Here is an 18,949-nt window from a genome sequence, read left to right on the forward strand (position 1 = left end):
GTCTAGAAGGGAGTATAACATTTCTAGAATTCCCTTCTAGAGTGTCCCTCTTTTAGACCCCAGAATTCCCTATCCAGTGACCTTGAGCCTACTTCCAAAGCCTACATGGGACTCTTCTCCATGTCTGTCCTCCTTGGGCAGACCAGCGTGCATGGCCCTATGCCTGGTGGTGGCACAGGGGCAAATGTGTGATGTTAGGTGTGAACAGATCTTAGATGTGCAGGCTGGGGAGTCCACTCAGCTATGCGTGCTGTGGAATGGAGTTCGAGTGATAAGAGAGGAGGGGCAGGTGGAGAGCTGAGGCTTGCTTCTCCTCATTGCCAGTTTTAGCATGGAACACCAAGGAATCTGAGAAGCCTGCATTGAAACCCGGCCTCTGGAGCATGATGGAAAGAGGAGAGGAGGAGATTATATATTGAGCAATACGTGAGCTTGGTTTGTAACTTCTAAGTATTTATGTGGCATCTCCGTTTGGACTCTCCCCAGCCTACAAATGCTCTGGGCAGGCCTCCCGAGCTGTGTGGAGTCCTGGCTCCCTTTGCATTGATTTAAGATTGAGTGAAGGCCCTTGGAGCATTCCCTCCATCATTGAAACAGAGGGGCCCCCAAGAGAGAACCAGGAACTCCTGGTGGTGCAGTAAGCCATGTTCCTTCCCCATCGTTGTATTTGTGCTTGCTTTCCCCAAGGTCATTAACAGGATTAACGGTAGAGGGTTTGTGAACAAGATTAATGCCCCATAACAGGGGTTTAGATAAATCAATCAAGTACATACATCCAATGCTATACTCTGTACCTATGAAAACATTTTAGATAAATAATTGGAATAACAATCCTATAACTACTAATAATCATAACAATGACAGATCTTCCTCCTTGAGCACTGGGTCTCTGTCCGTCAGCATGTGCAGCAGCTCAAACTCACCATCTCACTCAGGCCCCCAAACCACAGGGTGGGTTCTTAGTTCCAGGCATCAGCAAGGAAACTGAGCTTGGGAGGATTTGGTTATACAAGGGCATGTGGATTAGGGAGTCGCTCTCTGAGTCTTTTGGACTGGGCCACGGTTTCTCCACAGGGCGGAGGTGGCATCTTCCAGAATCACAGGGGCCCCCCCCTTTCCTTAGGAGAAGGGAAACCAGAGCTCCCTTTTTTATTGAGGTATGATTGGCATACAATGTCGTGTAAGTTTAAGGAGCATAAAGATGTTGGTTTGACACATTTACATAGTGCAGTATGATTACCACCTGGTACCACCTGTGCCATTGCTTTTTTTGAGAACATTTACAACCTAACCTTCTAGCAACTTTGAGGTATAAAATCAGTATTGTTGAGTGCAATCACTCCGCTTTGCATTAAGTCTCCAGAATTTATCCATCTGCTACGTGCACGTTTGTATCATTAGACAACATCTCCTCAGTTGCCCGAGCTCCAGCTCCTGGCCACTACTATTTTACAGTCTGTGTCTATGAAGTCAGCTCGTTCAGACTCCACGAGTGAGTATAAATGATATCGTGCAGTTTCGGCCTTTCTCCAAGCTGACTTGTCTCAGTGCAATGTTCTCAGAGCCCAGCCAGGTCATTGCAAATGGCAGTCCTGTGGCTAAATAATATTCCACTGTACATTTATACAGCTTCTTTATTCATTCATCGATTGGCGGACCCTTAGGTTGTTGCCACCTGTTGGCTCTTGTAAATCATGCTGCAATAACATGGGAGTACAGCTGTCTTTTTGATATCTGGTTTCCATCTCCTTTGGATATATACCCAGAAGTGGGATCGCTGGATCATATGCTAGTTCCATTTTTAATCTGTCGGTGGGAATGCCAATTCTCTCAGCCACCATGGACAGCAGTATGGAAATTCCTCAAAAATGCAAATATAGAAACCTGTGCCCTTTGACCTTCGGTTTGCTTTTCCCTCCCCTTGGCCCTTTGATACTTAACCTCTCTAAGTCTTCAATTTTTTTTTTTTACCAGTGAAATAAGAATAATAATAATACAACAATACAACAATATGGAATATTACTACTTGTTCACTCTCTCGATAAGTTCCTATTTTTCTTTTCCTCTTCTCTGGATGCTGGTTGTCAGCTATTGTGTTCCCTGTGGGGTCTAGGAGGTGGGGTAAGTGGCCCTCCCCATGACCCATTCTGGGAAGAGCATCAGCGAGAGAGAGTTGGGAATTTCCACACCACCCAGCTGATCTCCTCCTCGCAGCTGTCCAGACTGGTGTACTAAATCATTTGGTTTCCTCTCTTGTCTCGAGGTGCCCATCAAGGCCCTTCCAGTATGACAAGGCCTCAGGCACAGGGTAGTGAGAAGAGAGAAGGGACTGAGAAGTGAAAAAAAAGGCTATATAAAATGCCTATAAGAAACTGTATGAGTTTGTTGATTACCCCAGAGGTATTTTTAAAAGCTTAATGTTCTACATTACAAATTACCTTTTGAAGTTACCTACTTCATCAACATCACATCATTGTTGTCATTACCATTATAAGTGTTCCCATTAACAACAACAAAAGCAAAGAGTAAGACTAGGCATTTGTGCTCTTTAAGAGGAATATACACTCCTGCTGCTCTCCCTGTGTTCTGCTCCTTCTTGTTGACCCTGTGGTAAGAGCCTTGAGTGTATGACTCACTCTCTCCTCTGGATGATGTTCCTCCCAGATTAGCAGAAAGTCCCCTCTTCTTCTGTATTTTATTTTCTCTTCAGGTTCCTGGCATGCCTGTTCTTCTTCCCAAGAAGGTTCTCTGGCACATTCAAGGTGGAATGATTTCAAGTCAACTTAGTTGTCCCCATTTTCATCTTAGTAGACATCCACTCCAGGTGCTGCATTTGGCACTGAGTGGAAGAGTGACGTTCAGATGGTAGTAAGGGGATCGTCTGGCCGTTGGATTGTTCTGCGTGAAAGCAGACCTATTGGAAGGTCTTTCTGTAAGTAGCTAATACACATAAACTGTGAAACAGAACAAAAAGACATAATGGATTAAAAATAGATAATAAATAAAGGAAAATACAACAGACAAAAGAGAAAACATCCAACTTCCAACTAGACAGAGATATAGGCCCTACTAAATTTTTGGGGTACGGTTTTGAAAGGCCCATTAGTAAATGCTCAGGGTATGGATCCAGGTTTCCTGGATTCGAACCCTCTTTATCCTGCTTGTCAGCTTGGGACCCTGGACTAGTTAACTTGCCTCAGTGTCCTCATCTGTAAGATGGAGATAATACAAGGACCTCTATCATAGAGCTATAATGATGAGAAATGAATTAGTATTTGGAGGATATGTAAAATCATGGTTGTCTTGGGGTGAAGCACTATATCAGTGTTTTTCAAGGAAGTCATAAATGAACTCAACATATCCAGAAAGTCTCATGCACAGAAATGGAATCCCACCAGTCCTGAGGCTCTGTTCTCTGCTTTTCGGCATGCTAGGAGTCTTCAGATATCCTGCCAGATCAAATAGTGCCACCTTGAATTAGCTACTAAGTGACAGTGTATTGTTTTATTTTATGGAACACCATAAATTCAGTTTTTCTTTTTTTGTGCTATGGTACACATTGGTGCAGTGGTCCTCCAGATACATATGTCTTTCCACGTAATGTCCTGACTATGTCCTTAGGTGGGAATCCAAGAAGTGGAATTGGCGAGCATGAAATTTTGTCTTTTTTTTGAAATCTTATCTTTTGATACATAATGTCAAATTGCCTTGTGCAAAGATCATGTAGCGTACATTCCCAGAAATAATGCCGGCAAGTACCTGTTTTCTGCATCCTCCCCACTGTGAGGATGGATATTGTCAATTATTTCCTAATTTCTGTTGTGTTACATATGAACACCATCAGCATTGTGGTCTACAAGACAGGTGCTGTCCTCATTGCTTATTTTGTATTTTGCCTTTACGACTCGCCTACTCATATTTGCACATTTTTCTAGTAAGGTGTGTACCTGTTGAAGTTCTGAGCTGCAAACAATAGAAACCAATCTAAGCAGATGGAGAATTGATTTTTGGGGGGTATCAGGTGGCTCATGTCATTGACAAGGAGGCTGAAAAATGAGGCTCAGAAAATAAGCAAGAACAAAGGAAGGACTGGATATAGAAACCACAGCCTAGGTTATGCGGGAGGGTAGAGGTGGATTAAGCTGTCACCAGTGGACACATCTCCCCACTCCGAGCACTGCTCTCTCCCAGTGCACTGGTCGTTGGCTTCTGTAACTGCCCAGTCAAGGAAAAGGCAAGAGCCCACTATGGGGTTTTTGTCTTCTCTTCATTGTGTTGTACCAAGGCTTTGTACATTTGGAATATTGATCCTTTGCATGTCTTTTGTATGGGAGATACCTTTTCTTCAATTTGTATTTACCTTTTAACTTTGTTCAGAGTGTATTTGGCCACATTGAAATTTAAAATTTTCTTTCAATAATTATACAATGTTTTCAGGCGCTCATGTGCTCACGGTAGGCTCCTAAATTGTTCCTTTTTAACTCCAGATTCTTCCATAGCATCAGATAGGGGATATCTGTGGTAGATTGTCCAAGTAATGGCCCCAGATTTATTCGTGTGTCATTGCATCCATACCCTTGGCTAGTCCCATCCACATTAGTCAGAACTTGCTTCTGGCAGTTGCTTCAGCCAATAGGACAATCCAAGCACGGTCAACACATGATTCAGGCAGAGGTAGGAAAAGAACTCACACACTGGAGTCTGCTCTCTTAGACCTGTGTGACCCCTACCACACAAAAGATGATCTGAAACTCCTCCAGAGCCAGCAGAGGTCATCTATGCTCAAACCAGAACTGTTCAGCCCACCCATGGAATGGTGAGGAAGTATAAATGTGTGCTGTGCTGGTCTCAGTCTAATGGTGAGGCTATTGGCTAGAATTGCAGGAGGGCATTCACCTGGGCCTGGGGCGAGCCCCCACAGAAATGTCCCCGTTCAGAGTCAGTGTTGTAGCTGCACTGGTCCTTGTGGTTCTTATTATGATTGCAAGAGGCACCTCAGCAGCAACTCTCAGGGAATTTTGAAACAACAGTCAAGGTTTTATCGCACGCAGGGTCATGGACAGTGCATGGCACGTCTGGGGTCATACAACGAGGTTGTGGAGAGAGAGAGAGAGAGAAAGCATGGGCTTGAGGTTCTGCTTTTATTGGGATTGAAGATGGGGCTTGTCTAGGGTTTTGTGGGTTCACTCCTTGTTGGTGAATTTAAAACATAAGAGCAATAATTACAGCATGGACAGGGAAAAATACACTTATTTTTCAAATGGTCAGTTATGGAAGTCAACCAGGGACCTCTAAAACAGGGGTGGAGTGGCCTGGCTTTTTATCTAGTCTTGTGGCTGGCAGTGTGTTTATTGGAGATAGCTGTGTGAAGAGGCTGCCTGGAAATCAAAAGCTTAATGTCAGACACTTGCATTATAATCAAAAAGCCAACTCTCAGGTGCTTGCACTGCAAAATGTTTGATATTTTAAGCCACTAAGTTTTGAGGAAGCTTGTTACACATCACATGCAAACCGATACACTAACTATACATTCAGCTCCTTTAAAAATCCTATTAATTCTAGGAGTGCCTGGATGGCTCAGTCAGTTAAGCGTCCAACTCTCGATTCGGCTCAGATCCTGATCTCATGGTCTTGGGATGGAGCCCTGCATGGGGCTCAGCATGGAGCCTGTTTGGGATTCTCTGTCTCTCCCTATCTTTCTCTCTCTCTCAAAATAAATAAATAAACATTAAAAAAATAAATGTAAAAGATCCTATTCATTCTATTATTTGTTTCCCGCCTATAGCTTCCCAAACTATATAACCTGCAGGAGAGAGTAACTCAGGACCTAAAAGAACTCACAGGTAATTCAATGTATTCTACACTAAACTTTCTATGACATTCATTTCCTGGAAGCTCTTTTTTATTAAGCTTATTTATGTTGAGAGGGGGAGGGGCAGAGAGAGAAGGAGAAAGAAAATTCCAAGCAGGCTCCACACTGTCACTGCAAAGCCCTGAAAGCTCTTAAGAGAATGCCACTGATTGGTCCTCTCTTGTTGACTTGAAGAGTATTTGCTTTAGGTGATCCAAGGGATTGGAATCTCCCTCATGCTTCTATTTTGGCAAAAGGCAGAATAAGAAATATCCCTTTCCTTCATTGAAAAGGTCTCCTTGGTTGGACAATTCCCGGCTTTCTAAATCTTTTCCCAGTTGTTTCCTCACCCCAAGACACACTTGAATTTAACCTCTGCGTTCACAAATACATGGAACCTTCTTATCAGTTAAAGTTTTCTTCGCTAAAATCTGAGGGCTCTCTCCACAGCAATATCAGGCCCATCATTTACTTAGCCCACCATTTTGTCTGAAGAAACACGATGGAGAGAAGGCGGGTGTCATTCTAGCTGACCTCTTTCACGTCAGTCCTGAGCCCACCCAACATTCGTCAGCTTGTAGGTTTGGGAAAATGTCTTTTGGTAAAATCATGGGGTGGTAAACATTCAGAGAACTTTGGGTCCATATGATCCAGTCTCTTAGCCCAAGGATGCCGACTTCTTAGTGACAGAGCTAGGGCTAAATTACTCAAAGCTATTTCCTCTACTGGCTACGTATCAACTACTAAGAACGCACGTGTTGGCAGTTCCTAATGCTCATTCTGTCTCCCTTTCTCACTGTGTCTCATACCAGGTGAATTTACTCATTCCCAGATGTGTAAATTATGTCTATGACTTCCAAATTTATATTTGTAAACTCCAGACTCATGTATCTAACTGCCTACTCACGATCTGTCCTTGGATGTCTTGCAGAAATATCGGAATTAATGTGTCTAAAACAAGACTTTCAGTCATCCAACTGGTCTACCCATTCCATATCCACATCTCTAACCTCACCCAGGTTGTTATTACTGCTTCTGCAGACTCTCCCACCAGTTCCTGTAGACTATTCTAAACAGTTCCTGAATGTCTTGCCACTTCTCTATTTCTCCTCTAACCCGTTCTCCACACAGCATCCAGAATAGCCTTCTAATTATGAAAACCAGATTATCTCCTGGTTACCAGTTATGACCCCTTCCAATGGCACATGGAGTAAAATCCAAAATCCTCACTGAGGCTGGCAAGTTTTCATCATCCGGCCCTTGCCTGCCTCCTACTGCACTTCATCTCTCAGCCCTGGTCTTTCAGGTTCAGCCACACCAGCCTTTTGGTTTCTCCATGGGTTAAATTTTCCCTGCCTCTGGGTCTCCGGCTATGCTATTCTGCTTGGAAGCTCTCTTAGCTTTCCTCCTGGCACTCTAGGCTTCGGCGTGAATATAGATAGCATCCTTCCAGGCCTTTCCTTATGACATGCCATGTTCTTTTCACAGCACTCATTACAGTTTGTAGTTCTTTCTTTTTTTTTTTTTTAATTTTTTTAAATGTTTATTTATTTTTGAGACAGAGAGAGACAGAGCATGAACGGGGGAGGGTCAGAGAGAGAGGGAGACACAGAATCTGAAACAGGCTCCAGGCTCTGATCTGTCAGCACAGAGCCCGATGCGGGGCTCAAACTCACGGACCGTGATATCATGACCTGAGCCGAAGTCGGACACTCAACCGACTGAGCCACCCAGGCGCCCCTGTAGTTATTTCATGAATGTGTCCTCCTGCTCAAACTCACTTATTGTCAACAACTCTCTAAGTACTCCCAGAGCAAAGCCAAGTCTACCTTGCTTACGGTAGCAGATTTGTTAAATGCAAATCTGGAATCTTCATGCATCCAGCGCATGGGCTTATATTGCAGAGTTAATCTCTGACCTTCTCAGCCAGAGCCGTGTCTTCTCCGACTACATCTTCAAGGGCAAAATTGTTACTTTGCATTGCTTGGCATTATGCCTCCTTTTTATATAAATGCAGGAATTTGAGGGCTTATTTGTTAAGTGCTATAAGTTGGCTTATTTACTTTTTTTTTTTTTTTTAAACAGGAGAAAACCTCAGAGTTTTCATACAGGCTCACAAAGGTCCAGTGATGAAATTGGGACATAGAAATGAGTGTGGCAGGCAGCTTTTGTACATTTTAGACGAAAAAGCATAAATCTTTGATATTTCACAGGATGATTATGCTTTTTACGTTGAAGAACTATCATTAGCAAGGAATTCTAAAAATGATCAGGTCTGGAGTAGACAACTAAGAAAAGTAACAAGGTTTGTTTATACAGAATTCTTTGTTTTGAATTTCATATCTCTGACAGTAGGGATGTCTCTCTTCCCCTTGGTACGTCAGGCAGTCTCTTTCCTATGAGAGATTTATTTCCTTCTTTCTGGAGACAAAGGGCGGTCTTAGTGTTCTTCTTGCATTGGCCCATTTCTTAAGTAACTCAATTCCAAATGATGAAGATGTATCTGTGGAACTCTTTGTGGTACAGATGCCTCATAAACTGCAAAGACCCCCAGATGCATATCTGTGTCTTTTAAAAACAGCTGTCCATTCTTTCTGACCTCCTACGTCCATTGCTTAGGAGAATCCTAATTCAAGCAGGGAAAGTAGAATCATTATTTCCCAATACTCTGAGGCTCATGGTCTGTAGTGAATGACCCCAACCCTTTACTCTCATAGGAATAATCCAGATAAACTTATCAGAATGGAACAATGCCACAAGAAAAAGACGGGCTTGAGAATCCACTGGAAAAATTCATTTGCTGGTTGGCAGTAAGTAATTTAGGTCAAAGGTCTGTCCATAGCCCAGAGGGTGATACCACGGAGGCTATGGGGTTTACAGGAGAGTCTGATTCTGTGCCGATCTGGTCTTCTGCTTGGATACATTCCAACCTGGAGTTGCTTTCTTTACACATTTCTAATGAGTCCTTGTAACGATGATGTGGGCCAGAGAGGCCCAAATACATGCATTGCTCAAGTGAACATCCTTTTCAAAAAGCAGACAGTCCCAAGTCTCAGAAAGCAGGGCTCTCCAGTACGTTCCTGAATATAGGAGCACAGCCTGAATGTTCCTTGAAGAATTTCCTAGGTGTGTGACCATTTGTTGAGCTGAAGGGAAGGAAAGAATTAGGAAGCACAATGTCTACGCAGGAGGTGACGGGGTATGTCACCATGAAGGCCTGCTTCCATTGTTCGTCCTGAATTCACCATCTGAGACTTTCTTGAACTTTTTCAAGTTTGCAGGATACAAAAGATATCGGTTTCATCTATGCAGATAATAAAATCTCACAGGCCTGTGTCTGTGAAGCCATTCTGTTATATAGTGTGACTATGGCCAGGTACTACCAAGCACTTTTAAATTTTATATTTTTAATGTTTATTTATTTATTTTTGAGAGAGAGAGAGAAGGAGAGAGAGAGAATCCGAAGCGGGCTTCAAGCTCCGAGCTGAAGCACAGAGCCCGATGTGGGGCTCGAACCCACGAACCGCGCTATCATGATCTGAGCCAAAGTCGGATGCTCAACCAATGGAGCCACCCAGGTGCCCCAAGCATTCATTAAATACTTCTCTTGGACACACCTTTAAAAAGTAGGACAAATCTTTATGAAAGCCCAAATAAGTGTTTGCCTAGCTCAGAAAATAGAATCTCAAACCGGCCCCGTCTGCTGCCTTGCCCAAGAAACTCAGTCCCTGTTTTAATGCAAAATGCAGTTTTGGACACAAGTTGCCCCCAGTGGGGAGAGGGCGAGGCAATTGCCCTCACCATCCAGTCTCATCTTGGCCTTTGCTGAAATTGGCCCAGGTTCAGCGTCTACACTGATGCCACACGCCTCCTGTAGCCTGGGCTCCTGCACCTCCCTGGGTTCCCAGGCAGTCCTGGGCTGGAGGCACAGCGAACACACAGGGCTTCCCAGCAAGCTTCCCCCACCCTGCCCCAAGGCCAGGCCTTCCTCTTCCTCTGCTTTCTCATCAGCCGGGAGCCGAGGGAGGATGGGAGGTCCCCACCTCTCCCCTCCACGGCAGACTGTGGTCCGGAGCCCCGGAGGACTTGGCCCCTGCTTTGTATCTGCCCTCCCAGAGGAGGAGAGTTTGCAGGGGCCAGTTTTGAGATTATTTGGAGCTGGTGATCAGTGAGGTGTCTTTAAGCTGGTGGAGCCAGCTGTGCTGACTTAGTCAGCTGGCCTGGATAAATGCCATCCCGGCTTTCCTTTTGTTCACTTAAGGAAAATAATGTCAGAGTGCAGGACGGGCCCCCGGCGGGAGAGCTGACACCGTGGAGACGATTCATTAGCAGATGCTCCGCTGAACCTCAGCTGTTCTCTCCAGTGACATTGGTGCGACAGGGAGCTATTTGTTCAGGTGACGGGGTTTGGCGGGCTTCAGGCCAGGACCCCCACCCCCAACCCCAGGAACCCCCTCCCCCCCTTCCAGCACCGAAAAACACTAGAGTCTCCACACGGGCTTAATCCTCAAACCGCAAGAATCTAACCAACTTCTCTCAATGACACTTGGAGGTTTTTGGCAGCCAGAGCTCCTCCCCGCAGCGATGCTGGGGGCCAGGTACAGATGGGCTGGATTGAAAAGCTGAGTTTGAAGGTCACCACCACCGCAGGATCTTTCTCCATGTGGTCATCACCCTGGTGGGGTGGAGTCTGCTCATGACCAGGGGGTGATTGATCTGGGCTTAGAGCAGCCCATCTCCAGGGGCCTAACACCCACATGTATTTTCAGCTAATTTTGTCAACGAGCTCACTGGATTATCTATCCCTGGTAAGGCCTCTTAGAGGCTCAAGGATGTTTGAGGTTTTGAACTTCCAATTTTTATTGTTCCCAGTATTTGAAACTGGAAGGAAATACTAAATGGGTCTTAAAAAAAACCTTACGTTTTAAATATTCAATCTACTTGGAGTATTTGCAGAATCGTATGCTATCCCTAGTGAGATATGGCAACAAAGAATCAGAGACCCAATGAGTAAAAAGTTGGGCCAGACAGTTACTCTGTCCTCAGCATTCATAGTCTCTGCCTCTCCCCTCTTGGCTGTGGCCCTTGGTTTAGACCCTATGGTGAAATGCTGGGCACTTTGGTATCACCCAACTGAGAGGTAACTTGGGGACCTAGAAGATCAAACAGACCTCTCAGAGAGTAATTGAGGCTTTATTATTAGTGGTTGATGACTTCTCGGTAAGTTTCCTTGACTAGTTCTGACCAATAGGCTGTAGGTGAAAGTGGTTTATGTCATCTCTGGACTCAAGTGTAGAAGAGTCAGTACATGACCCTTCTTGGCTGTATCTTCCCTTCCTATAGGGCCCAGTCATGTTTCAAGTGGTAGAGCCTGGTTCCTGAGAGTTAACACGTCGTCCTTGCCACGTACTTGAACACATAGCAGAGCAAAAATAAACCTTTGTGTGTAAAGCCATGGAGATCTCGGAGCTCATTTTTTAATCGTTGTATGGCTTAAGCTATTTTGACCAATACAACATTGTACGTTAAGTAGGTTTTGTTTAAGCCATTGGATTTTAATATATTTAAAATACTCTTATGTACGTGTATTATTGTGGACGTGTAGAGTGTACGATTATAAACTTTTGGCTCATACATTTTTCGTGTGCAATAAACAAAATGAACCAGGAATTAGCATCTCTGTGTGTTTTTCTCGTCTTTTTGGTTTTGCACGAATTAAGCACTTAATGCTAAGATGGTAACTTAGCATTAGGATAGTATAGGCAGTAGGATTAGGAGTCTCTAAGTCAAATTCTCTCTGCAGTGAAAAGAGCCTGATACAGGCTGTGGTCTCAGGAAGTTCGGGAGATTGGGGGAAAGGTTGGGAATAGAAATGAGGAGATATAGAAGCCACGGATATTCAGGATCACTCTCTGCACTGAGGCTCGATTCACCCTCCAGGGCCCTTCCTCACTTACTTGGTCCCACACGGGTCGGTCCCCTTTTGAACTGCGGTGCTAGTGTTAGTTATATTCGGTCTCCCATTATCTTTGCATTCATTCCGCAAAGATCCATTCATTCTGCAAAGATCTGTGGAGCCTGGGATGGGATCTCACGTCAGGAGATGGGAACTCAGAGCCCTAAGCCGGCCCTTAAAGACTCACAGTCCAGTGAAAAGTTCCCTACAGGGGTGTGCTCCCTCCTCACGAGAAGGCCATATGCCTTTCATTTCCCAATTTATCTCCCACACTCCCTGGTGAAATGCTGGCTGGGTGGAGGCTGTTGCATGGATGATTGATTTAATGCCTGGTCTCTGCTGGGCACAATCAACTGGATCTTTATTAAAATCCATTCCCCGAAGCAAAACGGTTCTGTTTTTGTTCAGATCCATTTTCCTGTCTGCGATTACTATGGTCTGCTTTGGGTTGCTTCACGCTATGCAATTCTGGCAAAGTCCTCTGCATTTTCCATCCCTGAAACTTACTCAAGAGCAGCCAGGTTTTGTGTTCAAGAGTGAACAACTGTGCAAACTTGTGCATTTGGAGGGGGCAAAGGCTGCGAGGTGGGAACCGCCCCCCCCCACCCCGCCAGCAGAAGTCTGATTCGCTTGTGAAACGTGGTATCGCACGGGAAGACCATCTGAAGCATCCCCCTTTTCCTCCATCACTGACATTCAACTTGAAATGTTCTCTTTCCAGATACAAGTCAAAGCAAGACTTTTCCAAGTGTCAGCTTCACAAGCTCAAGCTAGTTCTTGGCAGTGAAATAGGTTCCCTTTTGCCCCTGGCAGAATATTAGCAACCCAAGCACAGCTAGCTGAATAGAGCTGCACCAATGCACTGGGGTCCCAGCTGCTAAAGGCCACCTCGGTCCCAGCCTGTCCAGTTCTCTAAAGACATCTGCCCCTGATTCGGAGGGGTTCAGGGTGTGCCGTCAAGGATGACATAGCTGTATCTTTTTTTTTTTTTAGCTTCTGTAGGGCAAAGGACCCAGCTTGTTCTCTCTGCAGCTAGATGAGCTGAACTGGCTGCAGGAAAACAGCCGGCATTTGTCAGTGAGCTGCACCGACAAGATACAGAAGACAGAGCCCAAGCAGAGGAGGGCAGCTCAGGAGCAAACAGTGCCAAGCACCGTCGAGTAATCCTTTGCAAACTCGATGGCAATCAACGCCACCCAAGGGCACCGGATGTGCCCATAGAAACCTCTTGCATTTTTGGCTGAATGTGGCTGTGGACTGGCGTTTGGGGAGAATATCTGTTGTTTTCAGGCAGGCCAGACTGCCGAATACAAAAGTGACTCTTTTGATATTGATAAATAACGTGACTCATGATTCCCTCCCCCCCCCCCCCATAGAAATTGTGCGAACCCTTAATTATCAGGGCACTTTCTCAGGGGCACATTAGAATATACACTGAATTGCGTTATCTTCACCTTGGCCCACGCCTCTGTAACACAGGGCGGTAAGTTGCTCTTAGAAGTTTTTGCTTTTGTTTGTAAATCATCAGTTCAGACTGCAGGAAGGTTTCCAGGAATTAGGAAGAGAAAAAGCCTAGCAAAAAATACACAGAGTGAGATTCCTAAAGTAGGTTCCCCACCCCGCCCCCCCAACCCCCTTCTGGTGAACGGGTCACAAGATTGCAATTCTAAACAATCTCACAATTAATTCTTGAGCTATGCAGCCCAATTAGAACAAATGCTTTCTTTCTGGTTTAATTAGAGATGAGTACGCGCCTGTGAGCTTATTTGTATAAAATAAGCACTCATTAAACCAGGTTTGGATCAGGCTCAGCTTGTTAGAAATGCCCTTGAAAAGGGTGCTTTCTCTCACTGTCTCTGGCCCTTTTAACCCCTTCAATGCCCAGAATGAACTTCGTAGACGTGGACGGTATAAAGAGTATCTTTGTGGCAACCTGGTGAACTTGAAAGAGGAGAGATGCGTTTGCTAGATTTGCTGGTAAAGAGGCCCTTCCTCTCACCTCTGTACGCTTGGCATCTTCCTAACCTGCCTCACCCACCGCGGGCAGGAAATCTGGTTGCATCTGACGAAGGTCACTCAGCTGTAGCAAGAACAGGCTTCCATGTGATGTGCGCTCTTGAACGTCTCACTATCCAGAGAGTGAGCCATGGGCCAGCAGCAGCTCTCAGGTTCACCCCAGACTTGTGAGAATCTGCATTTTTACAACATCCCCAGGTGATTTTGTGTACACATTAAAATTTGAGGAACACACTGGTCTAGAGGTAGCAAATGGTGAAGATTTTACTTGAAAAGACAAAGGTCCCTTGGGAGCCCCCAAGAATGTCACTTCCATTGAAGAGAACCAGCCCCTGGCCCTTCCTCTACAGTGGGGGGGGGGGGGGAGGGGGGAAATGCCACTTTGACCCCCTGTAAACTTTCTACCAAAGACTCAAATATGTCCCTTCCTGTATCCTTTAGTGAGATCCTCTGACGGGCTCTGGGTTATGAGGCCGTTCCTCCTCCCATCTGTGCCTTGGCCTCTTACCCACCCCCTTCAGCACTGCTGGGTCTCTGGACACAGGGAGAGAGAGAATTCCTGTCCTCAAGAGGCTCCCGCTGTCATGGACCAAAGCTGGAGGGAGAATATGCGTGCGAACAGTCATGGGACCCCCAGGCCCAAAGTGAGATACATTGGTCACTAGATCCAATGTTGGAAAGGTCATACAACCTGGAAGGAGGGAGCCCTTGTCTTCAAGGAGGAGGCTCCATTATGTAGTATCCCGACATGTGCCAAGAGGCAACTTTCAAGACTGTTCTGCATTATCGTCAAGGGCATCCTCAGGCAGCAGCTACAAGTATGACCAGTTTCTGGGTGATGGTAAGACACTGGGAAAGTGTGGCTTCACTTTGAGTCAGACAGCATGGCTGCAGGCTCCAGCCACTGTGAGGCTGGCCTTCCAGGAAGATGAAGCTTTCTAGGTCTTGTGCCTTCAGCCCTTGTCTAGCTCACCTGAGGCAACTGACATGATGAAGCCACAGGACTTAGGAAGCAGCATCAATGAACAAGCCGTGCAGTGAGGGGCCCCGGTGCTCCCCCACCACCCCCAATAAAAGAGTTTTGGGTGTCAAAAAAAAAAAAGAATGTCATGAATTATAAAAAACTTGCCAAGCACATAAATGCCACCTCTGCTCAGCAAGAGTTTGCCCTTTTTTTTTTTTTTTTTTTCTCATTTATTTCATCAGAAAGTAAAACTTGGGTATAACAAGATGGCAGCATGAGGCAAGTTACCGACAAGGCTGAGGACTCCTTTGCTCCCTCATGTCGTTCAGCCCTGGACTTTCTTCAAAGAGCCTGGAGCAAGAAGATATTGATATGTCCTTGCTTCACCACATGGTGCCAGAAAGAGGGTTGAGCTATAGGTATAGCAGGTTTTAAATTTCTCTCCTTCCGTCCTAGACACGGAGGCTATTGTCACTGTTGATTAGGGGACAATGAAGGAGACCGGATTAGCAGGTGAGTCATCACCAGTGAGCCTTCTAGCTGGCCCTGGTCTGACGGTGTCCTGTTATTGCCTCTGCCCTGGTGATGGGCTCAGCCCTGCAGCCCTCCCCACTTCGGCTGGATGCTGGGGCAGGACCATAGGCGTCTGCACAGCCTAGGATGCTTGTCCCCAGCCCTGAGCTCCAGCCCATGAAAGGCCCATTCCTGCTCCCTTGACCTTTTGCTGATGAAACAGAAACCTGGAGGAAGACCTGGGAGGGGACCATTCCTCCCTCTCAGTGAGCTTTCCTTAGCCCACGATGACCGTGTAATACATCAGCTCGTCATCGTCTAATGGCGTGTGATGGCGGAAGGAGATGTGAGGGAGGCAGGCTCGGCGGGGTGAGACAATCTGGAAAAGCCAAGAGTAAGGAGCTGGGATCAGGTAACCATGCAGTTTGCTGGAAACCTTGAACATGATTCTGAAAAGTTCAACTAGAGTTCTGGCATGAAAGGTTTATTTATTTATTTATTTATTTATTTATTTATTTATTTAGTGCAAGTGGAGGAGGGGCACGGAAAGAATCCCAAGCAAGCTCTGTGCTGCCAGCGTGGAGCCTGAGGCAAGGCTCCCTCTCAGAAACCGTGAAACACGACCTGAGCCCAAATGGAGACTTGGGTACTGCTCTCCTTCTCTCTCTCGCAAAATCAATAAATGAACTTTAAGCATAAAATAAAATAAGTTTGCTACTTTAAAAAAGTCGCATAAGCAAAATTTGCTTGATATTTAAAAATAAGAAAATAAAATTTTAGATGATCAAATGTTGCTTGCCCATCTACCACTTTCAAACACTTGGGTATATCCTATCTTTCCCCATTTTATGCGGATCGAGGTATAAACACATAGAGAGGTTTATAGATTTAAAGACAATAGAAAATGGAATCAGTACACACACAAATGATCTACAATACTATCTTCAGTGACTAATTTTATATCGGTGCATAGATTACAGTGTTTTGAAGCTAATTTGCTACAAATTATTACGGGGCATTTGGAGTATTTCCTCATCTGTCTATTTACCTACCTACCTATCTATATCTATCACCTTTTTATGTTTTACTGTCTTAACAGTATTAAACTACATTCTTATAGTTAGATTTTTGCACATATCCTTAACTGTTCCCTCAGAAAACATGCCTAAATATCATTGCTTGCTTAAAGGGAGTCTGTATTTGTGAATTTTTAATCTTATGGGCTCACTGTCTTCCAGAAAGCTTATACCAAGTTTTACTCTCTTTTGAGAAATAGCTTTCTCACTCTAAGCTAATGTTTTTTGGGGAAAAAAAATCCCTTTGGGTTTTGGGGCCAATGCTTGGAGTTAACATCTACCACAGTTCTGCCCAGAACTGTTCTTGGGCTCTCCTTCAATGACAGAGAGGGTAAAACATGAGCCTTCAAGAGCCGAGAATTCAGATGATGGCATGTGGAAGCTTTGTTCTGATTGTCAGTCTTCCTAACTACTTGGGAGGGCCAATTAATCCCTGGAAACCTGGGGCTCTGGAGGGGAACGAACTAGGGTGGGTCTTCAGTCTGTGATGTGCGGGTACCAACAGGGGTCAGGAGAAATGGCCAGTTTCTACAGCTGCCTGAGAGGCCACTGCAGCAGGTGCCAGAGCGAGGGCCACCCATTTCCCCTGAGAGCTTGGTGGTCCTGCTGGGTGAGCCACAGCCACAGGAGGCAAGGAAAAGCACAAAGGCACATTGGATTCAGAAAGGGAATCCACTGAGGGAGGAAGACCAGCCTGAGGGATCAACAAGAGTGCTGACGCTCCAGAGTAGAAGAAATGAAGAAGAGTGTAACTTAAGAGAAAGAAAGAAAGAAAGAAAGAAGGAAAGAAAGAAAGAAAGAAAGAAAGAAAGAAACTTTCAAGGAGACAGATTCACAGAGCCCCCCAAAAGAAATTTTTAGCTAAAATACACATTTTGCAAGATAAGAAATGTAACGGAAGAATTGATAACAGAGAATAATCGCTTGCTGATCACCAAATTAAAGATTTCATTAAGGAAACATGGCAGGGAGAAAGTGAGAATAATGAGGGAAATTGTGAGATTTAGAGAAGTGAGACCTTATACGCAGTGTTGAGGAATTTCAATAGGAAAAAAGAATAGATGGAGAAGTTATAAATAAATAAGACATTTTGAGTTAAAGAAAACTTCAATTTTGCAGTTGAAAGGGTTCAGCAGATGTCATGCAAGATTAATAGTAGTATTAATGTTAATGGCACTGGTAATACAAACCAGATCAGAGCCGGCCAATAGCGCTTCCTGCAATGATGGAAATGCTCTGAGCTCTGCACCTCAGTGGCCATTAGTCACATGAGCTTTGGAGCTTGTGGTATGTGAATAATACGGCTCAGGAACTGACTTAATTAAAATTAACTAACATTTGCACTTAAACAGTCATATGTTAGTCACTTCCACTTTGGACAGCTCAGATCTAAACATTTCCTGGTGAATTTCCAAAATGCAAGTCTCAGTGTAAAAGCTTATAAAATTCTAGACAAATGCAAAAGCTTGCCTTCAAAGTCTAGAGAGTCGGAGTTGGATTGGACTTCTCATCTGTAATACTAGAAGTTAAAAAGCAAAAGCAGCACATGTATAAACTATTAAAAGAAAAATACATAATTAAAAAAATCATCTATTCTGCCACGATAACATTTTTTAAACAATTATTATTATTATTATTATTATTTTGAGACAGAGAGAGCTAATGCAAATGAGAGATGGGTGGGGTAAGGGAGAGAGGGAGAGAGGGAGGGAGGGAGAGAGAGAGAGAGAGAGAGAGAGAGAGAGAGAGAATCTTAAGCAGGTTCCATGCTCAACACAGAATTCAACAAGGGGCTCAATCCCATGACCCTGGGATCACGACCTAAGCAGAAATTAAGAGTCAGATGCTTAACCAGCTAAGCCAGGCACCCCTAAGATAACATTCTTTATAAGGAGAAATAAATTTGACATTTTTAGATATGTAAGTATTCAGAAAAGTTCTTTGTAAACTATAAATAAGAGCAGAACAAGGATTTACATGCAGAAAAGATAATATGTTCCAGAAACTTTGGTGTATAATGAATCTGGATGTGTATTAGGTGATGTGCAACAGAAAGGATGATGATGTCACTGGAAACTGTGATTTCAAGATTAAATAGTTTCTTGAAACACACACACACACAAATTAGGAAAATCTAGAGACCAGGAAAAACCAGCAATAATGTATCTGGCAGAACAACAGCAAAACCCTATTATGTCTGAGCCCAGAAAACATACCACTTTCTTTTATAATTCATGGAATAAGGACAAAGGTTGATTTTGTCTTTGGTTAGAATAAAATTCTAACAAATTTCAAATAAGGGAGCTTTTATAGATCATATTATTCGACCATAATCCTTCACCCCCAAGTCCTAAAACCTAGAAAAGCATTCATGGAAAGATGTCACTCAAAAGTTTAATTAGTTGAGATTTTGGACACATCTATATCTAAATAACTTCTCATATGAAAGAGTAAATCAAGGTCTGAGTTACAAATCATACAAAAAAATTAGAATGGAAACGTAGGGGATGCAGCCAAAGGTATGCTGGGAGGAAAATTTATAACACGTTGTCTTCATTATACTTAAGTAAATA

The 18,949-nt window shown here is 44.2% G+C and overlaps 1 long non-coding RNA gene across 11 annotated transcripts in view; it reads left to right on the top strand.

The window, feature by feature from the left end:
• The window catches only part of LOC109251686 (uncharacterized), a 28,171-nt gene extending 12,208 nt beyond the window's left edge, over nt 1–15,963 (top strand). For 4 of the 11 annotated variants that reach the window (XR_008424168.1, XR_008424171.1, XR_008424172.1 and 1 more), the window contains 6 exons: nt 7,937–8,156; nt 8,569–8,661; nt 10,113–10,248; nt 12,801–14,021; nt 15,030–15,300; nt 15,825–15,963. This is a non-coding gene — a long non-coding RNA (uncharacterized LOC109251686). Of the gene's footprint in view, nt 1–5,735; nt 5,844–7,936; nt 8,157–8,568; nt 8,662–10,112; nt 10,249–12,800; nt 14,022–15,029; nt 15,301–15,824 lie in introns of those variants that run through there. The other 7 variants (XR_008424175.1, XR_008424173.1, XR_008424170.1 and 4 more) reach the window with 7 other exon arrangements.
• Nucleotides 15,964–18,949: the final 2,986 nt, after the last annotated feature.

Source organism: Panthera pardus, unplaced genomic scaffold, assembly GCF_024362965.1.
Source record: "Panthera pardus isolate Hobbes unplaced genomic scaffold, ASM2436296v1 HiC_scaffold_20, whole genome shotgun sequence".
NCBI lineage: Eukaryota > Metazoa > Chordata > Mammalia > Carnivora > Felidae > Panthera > Panthera pardus.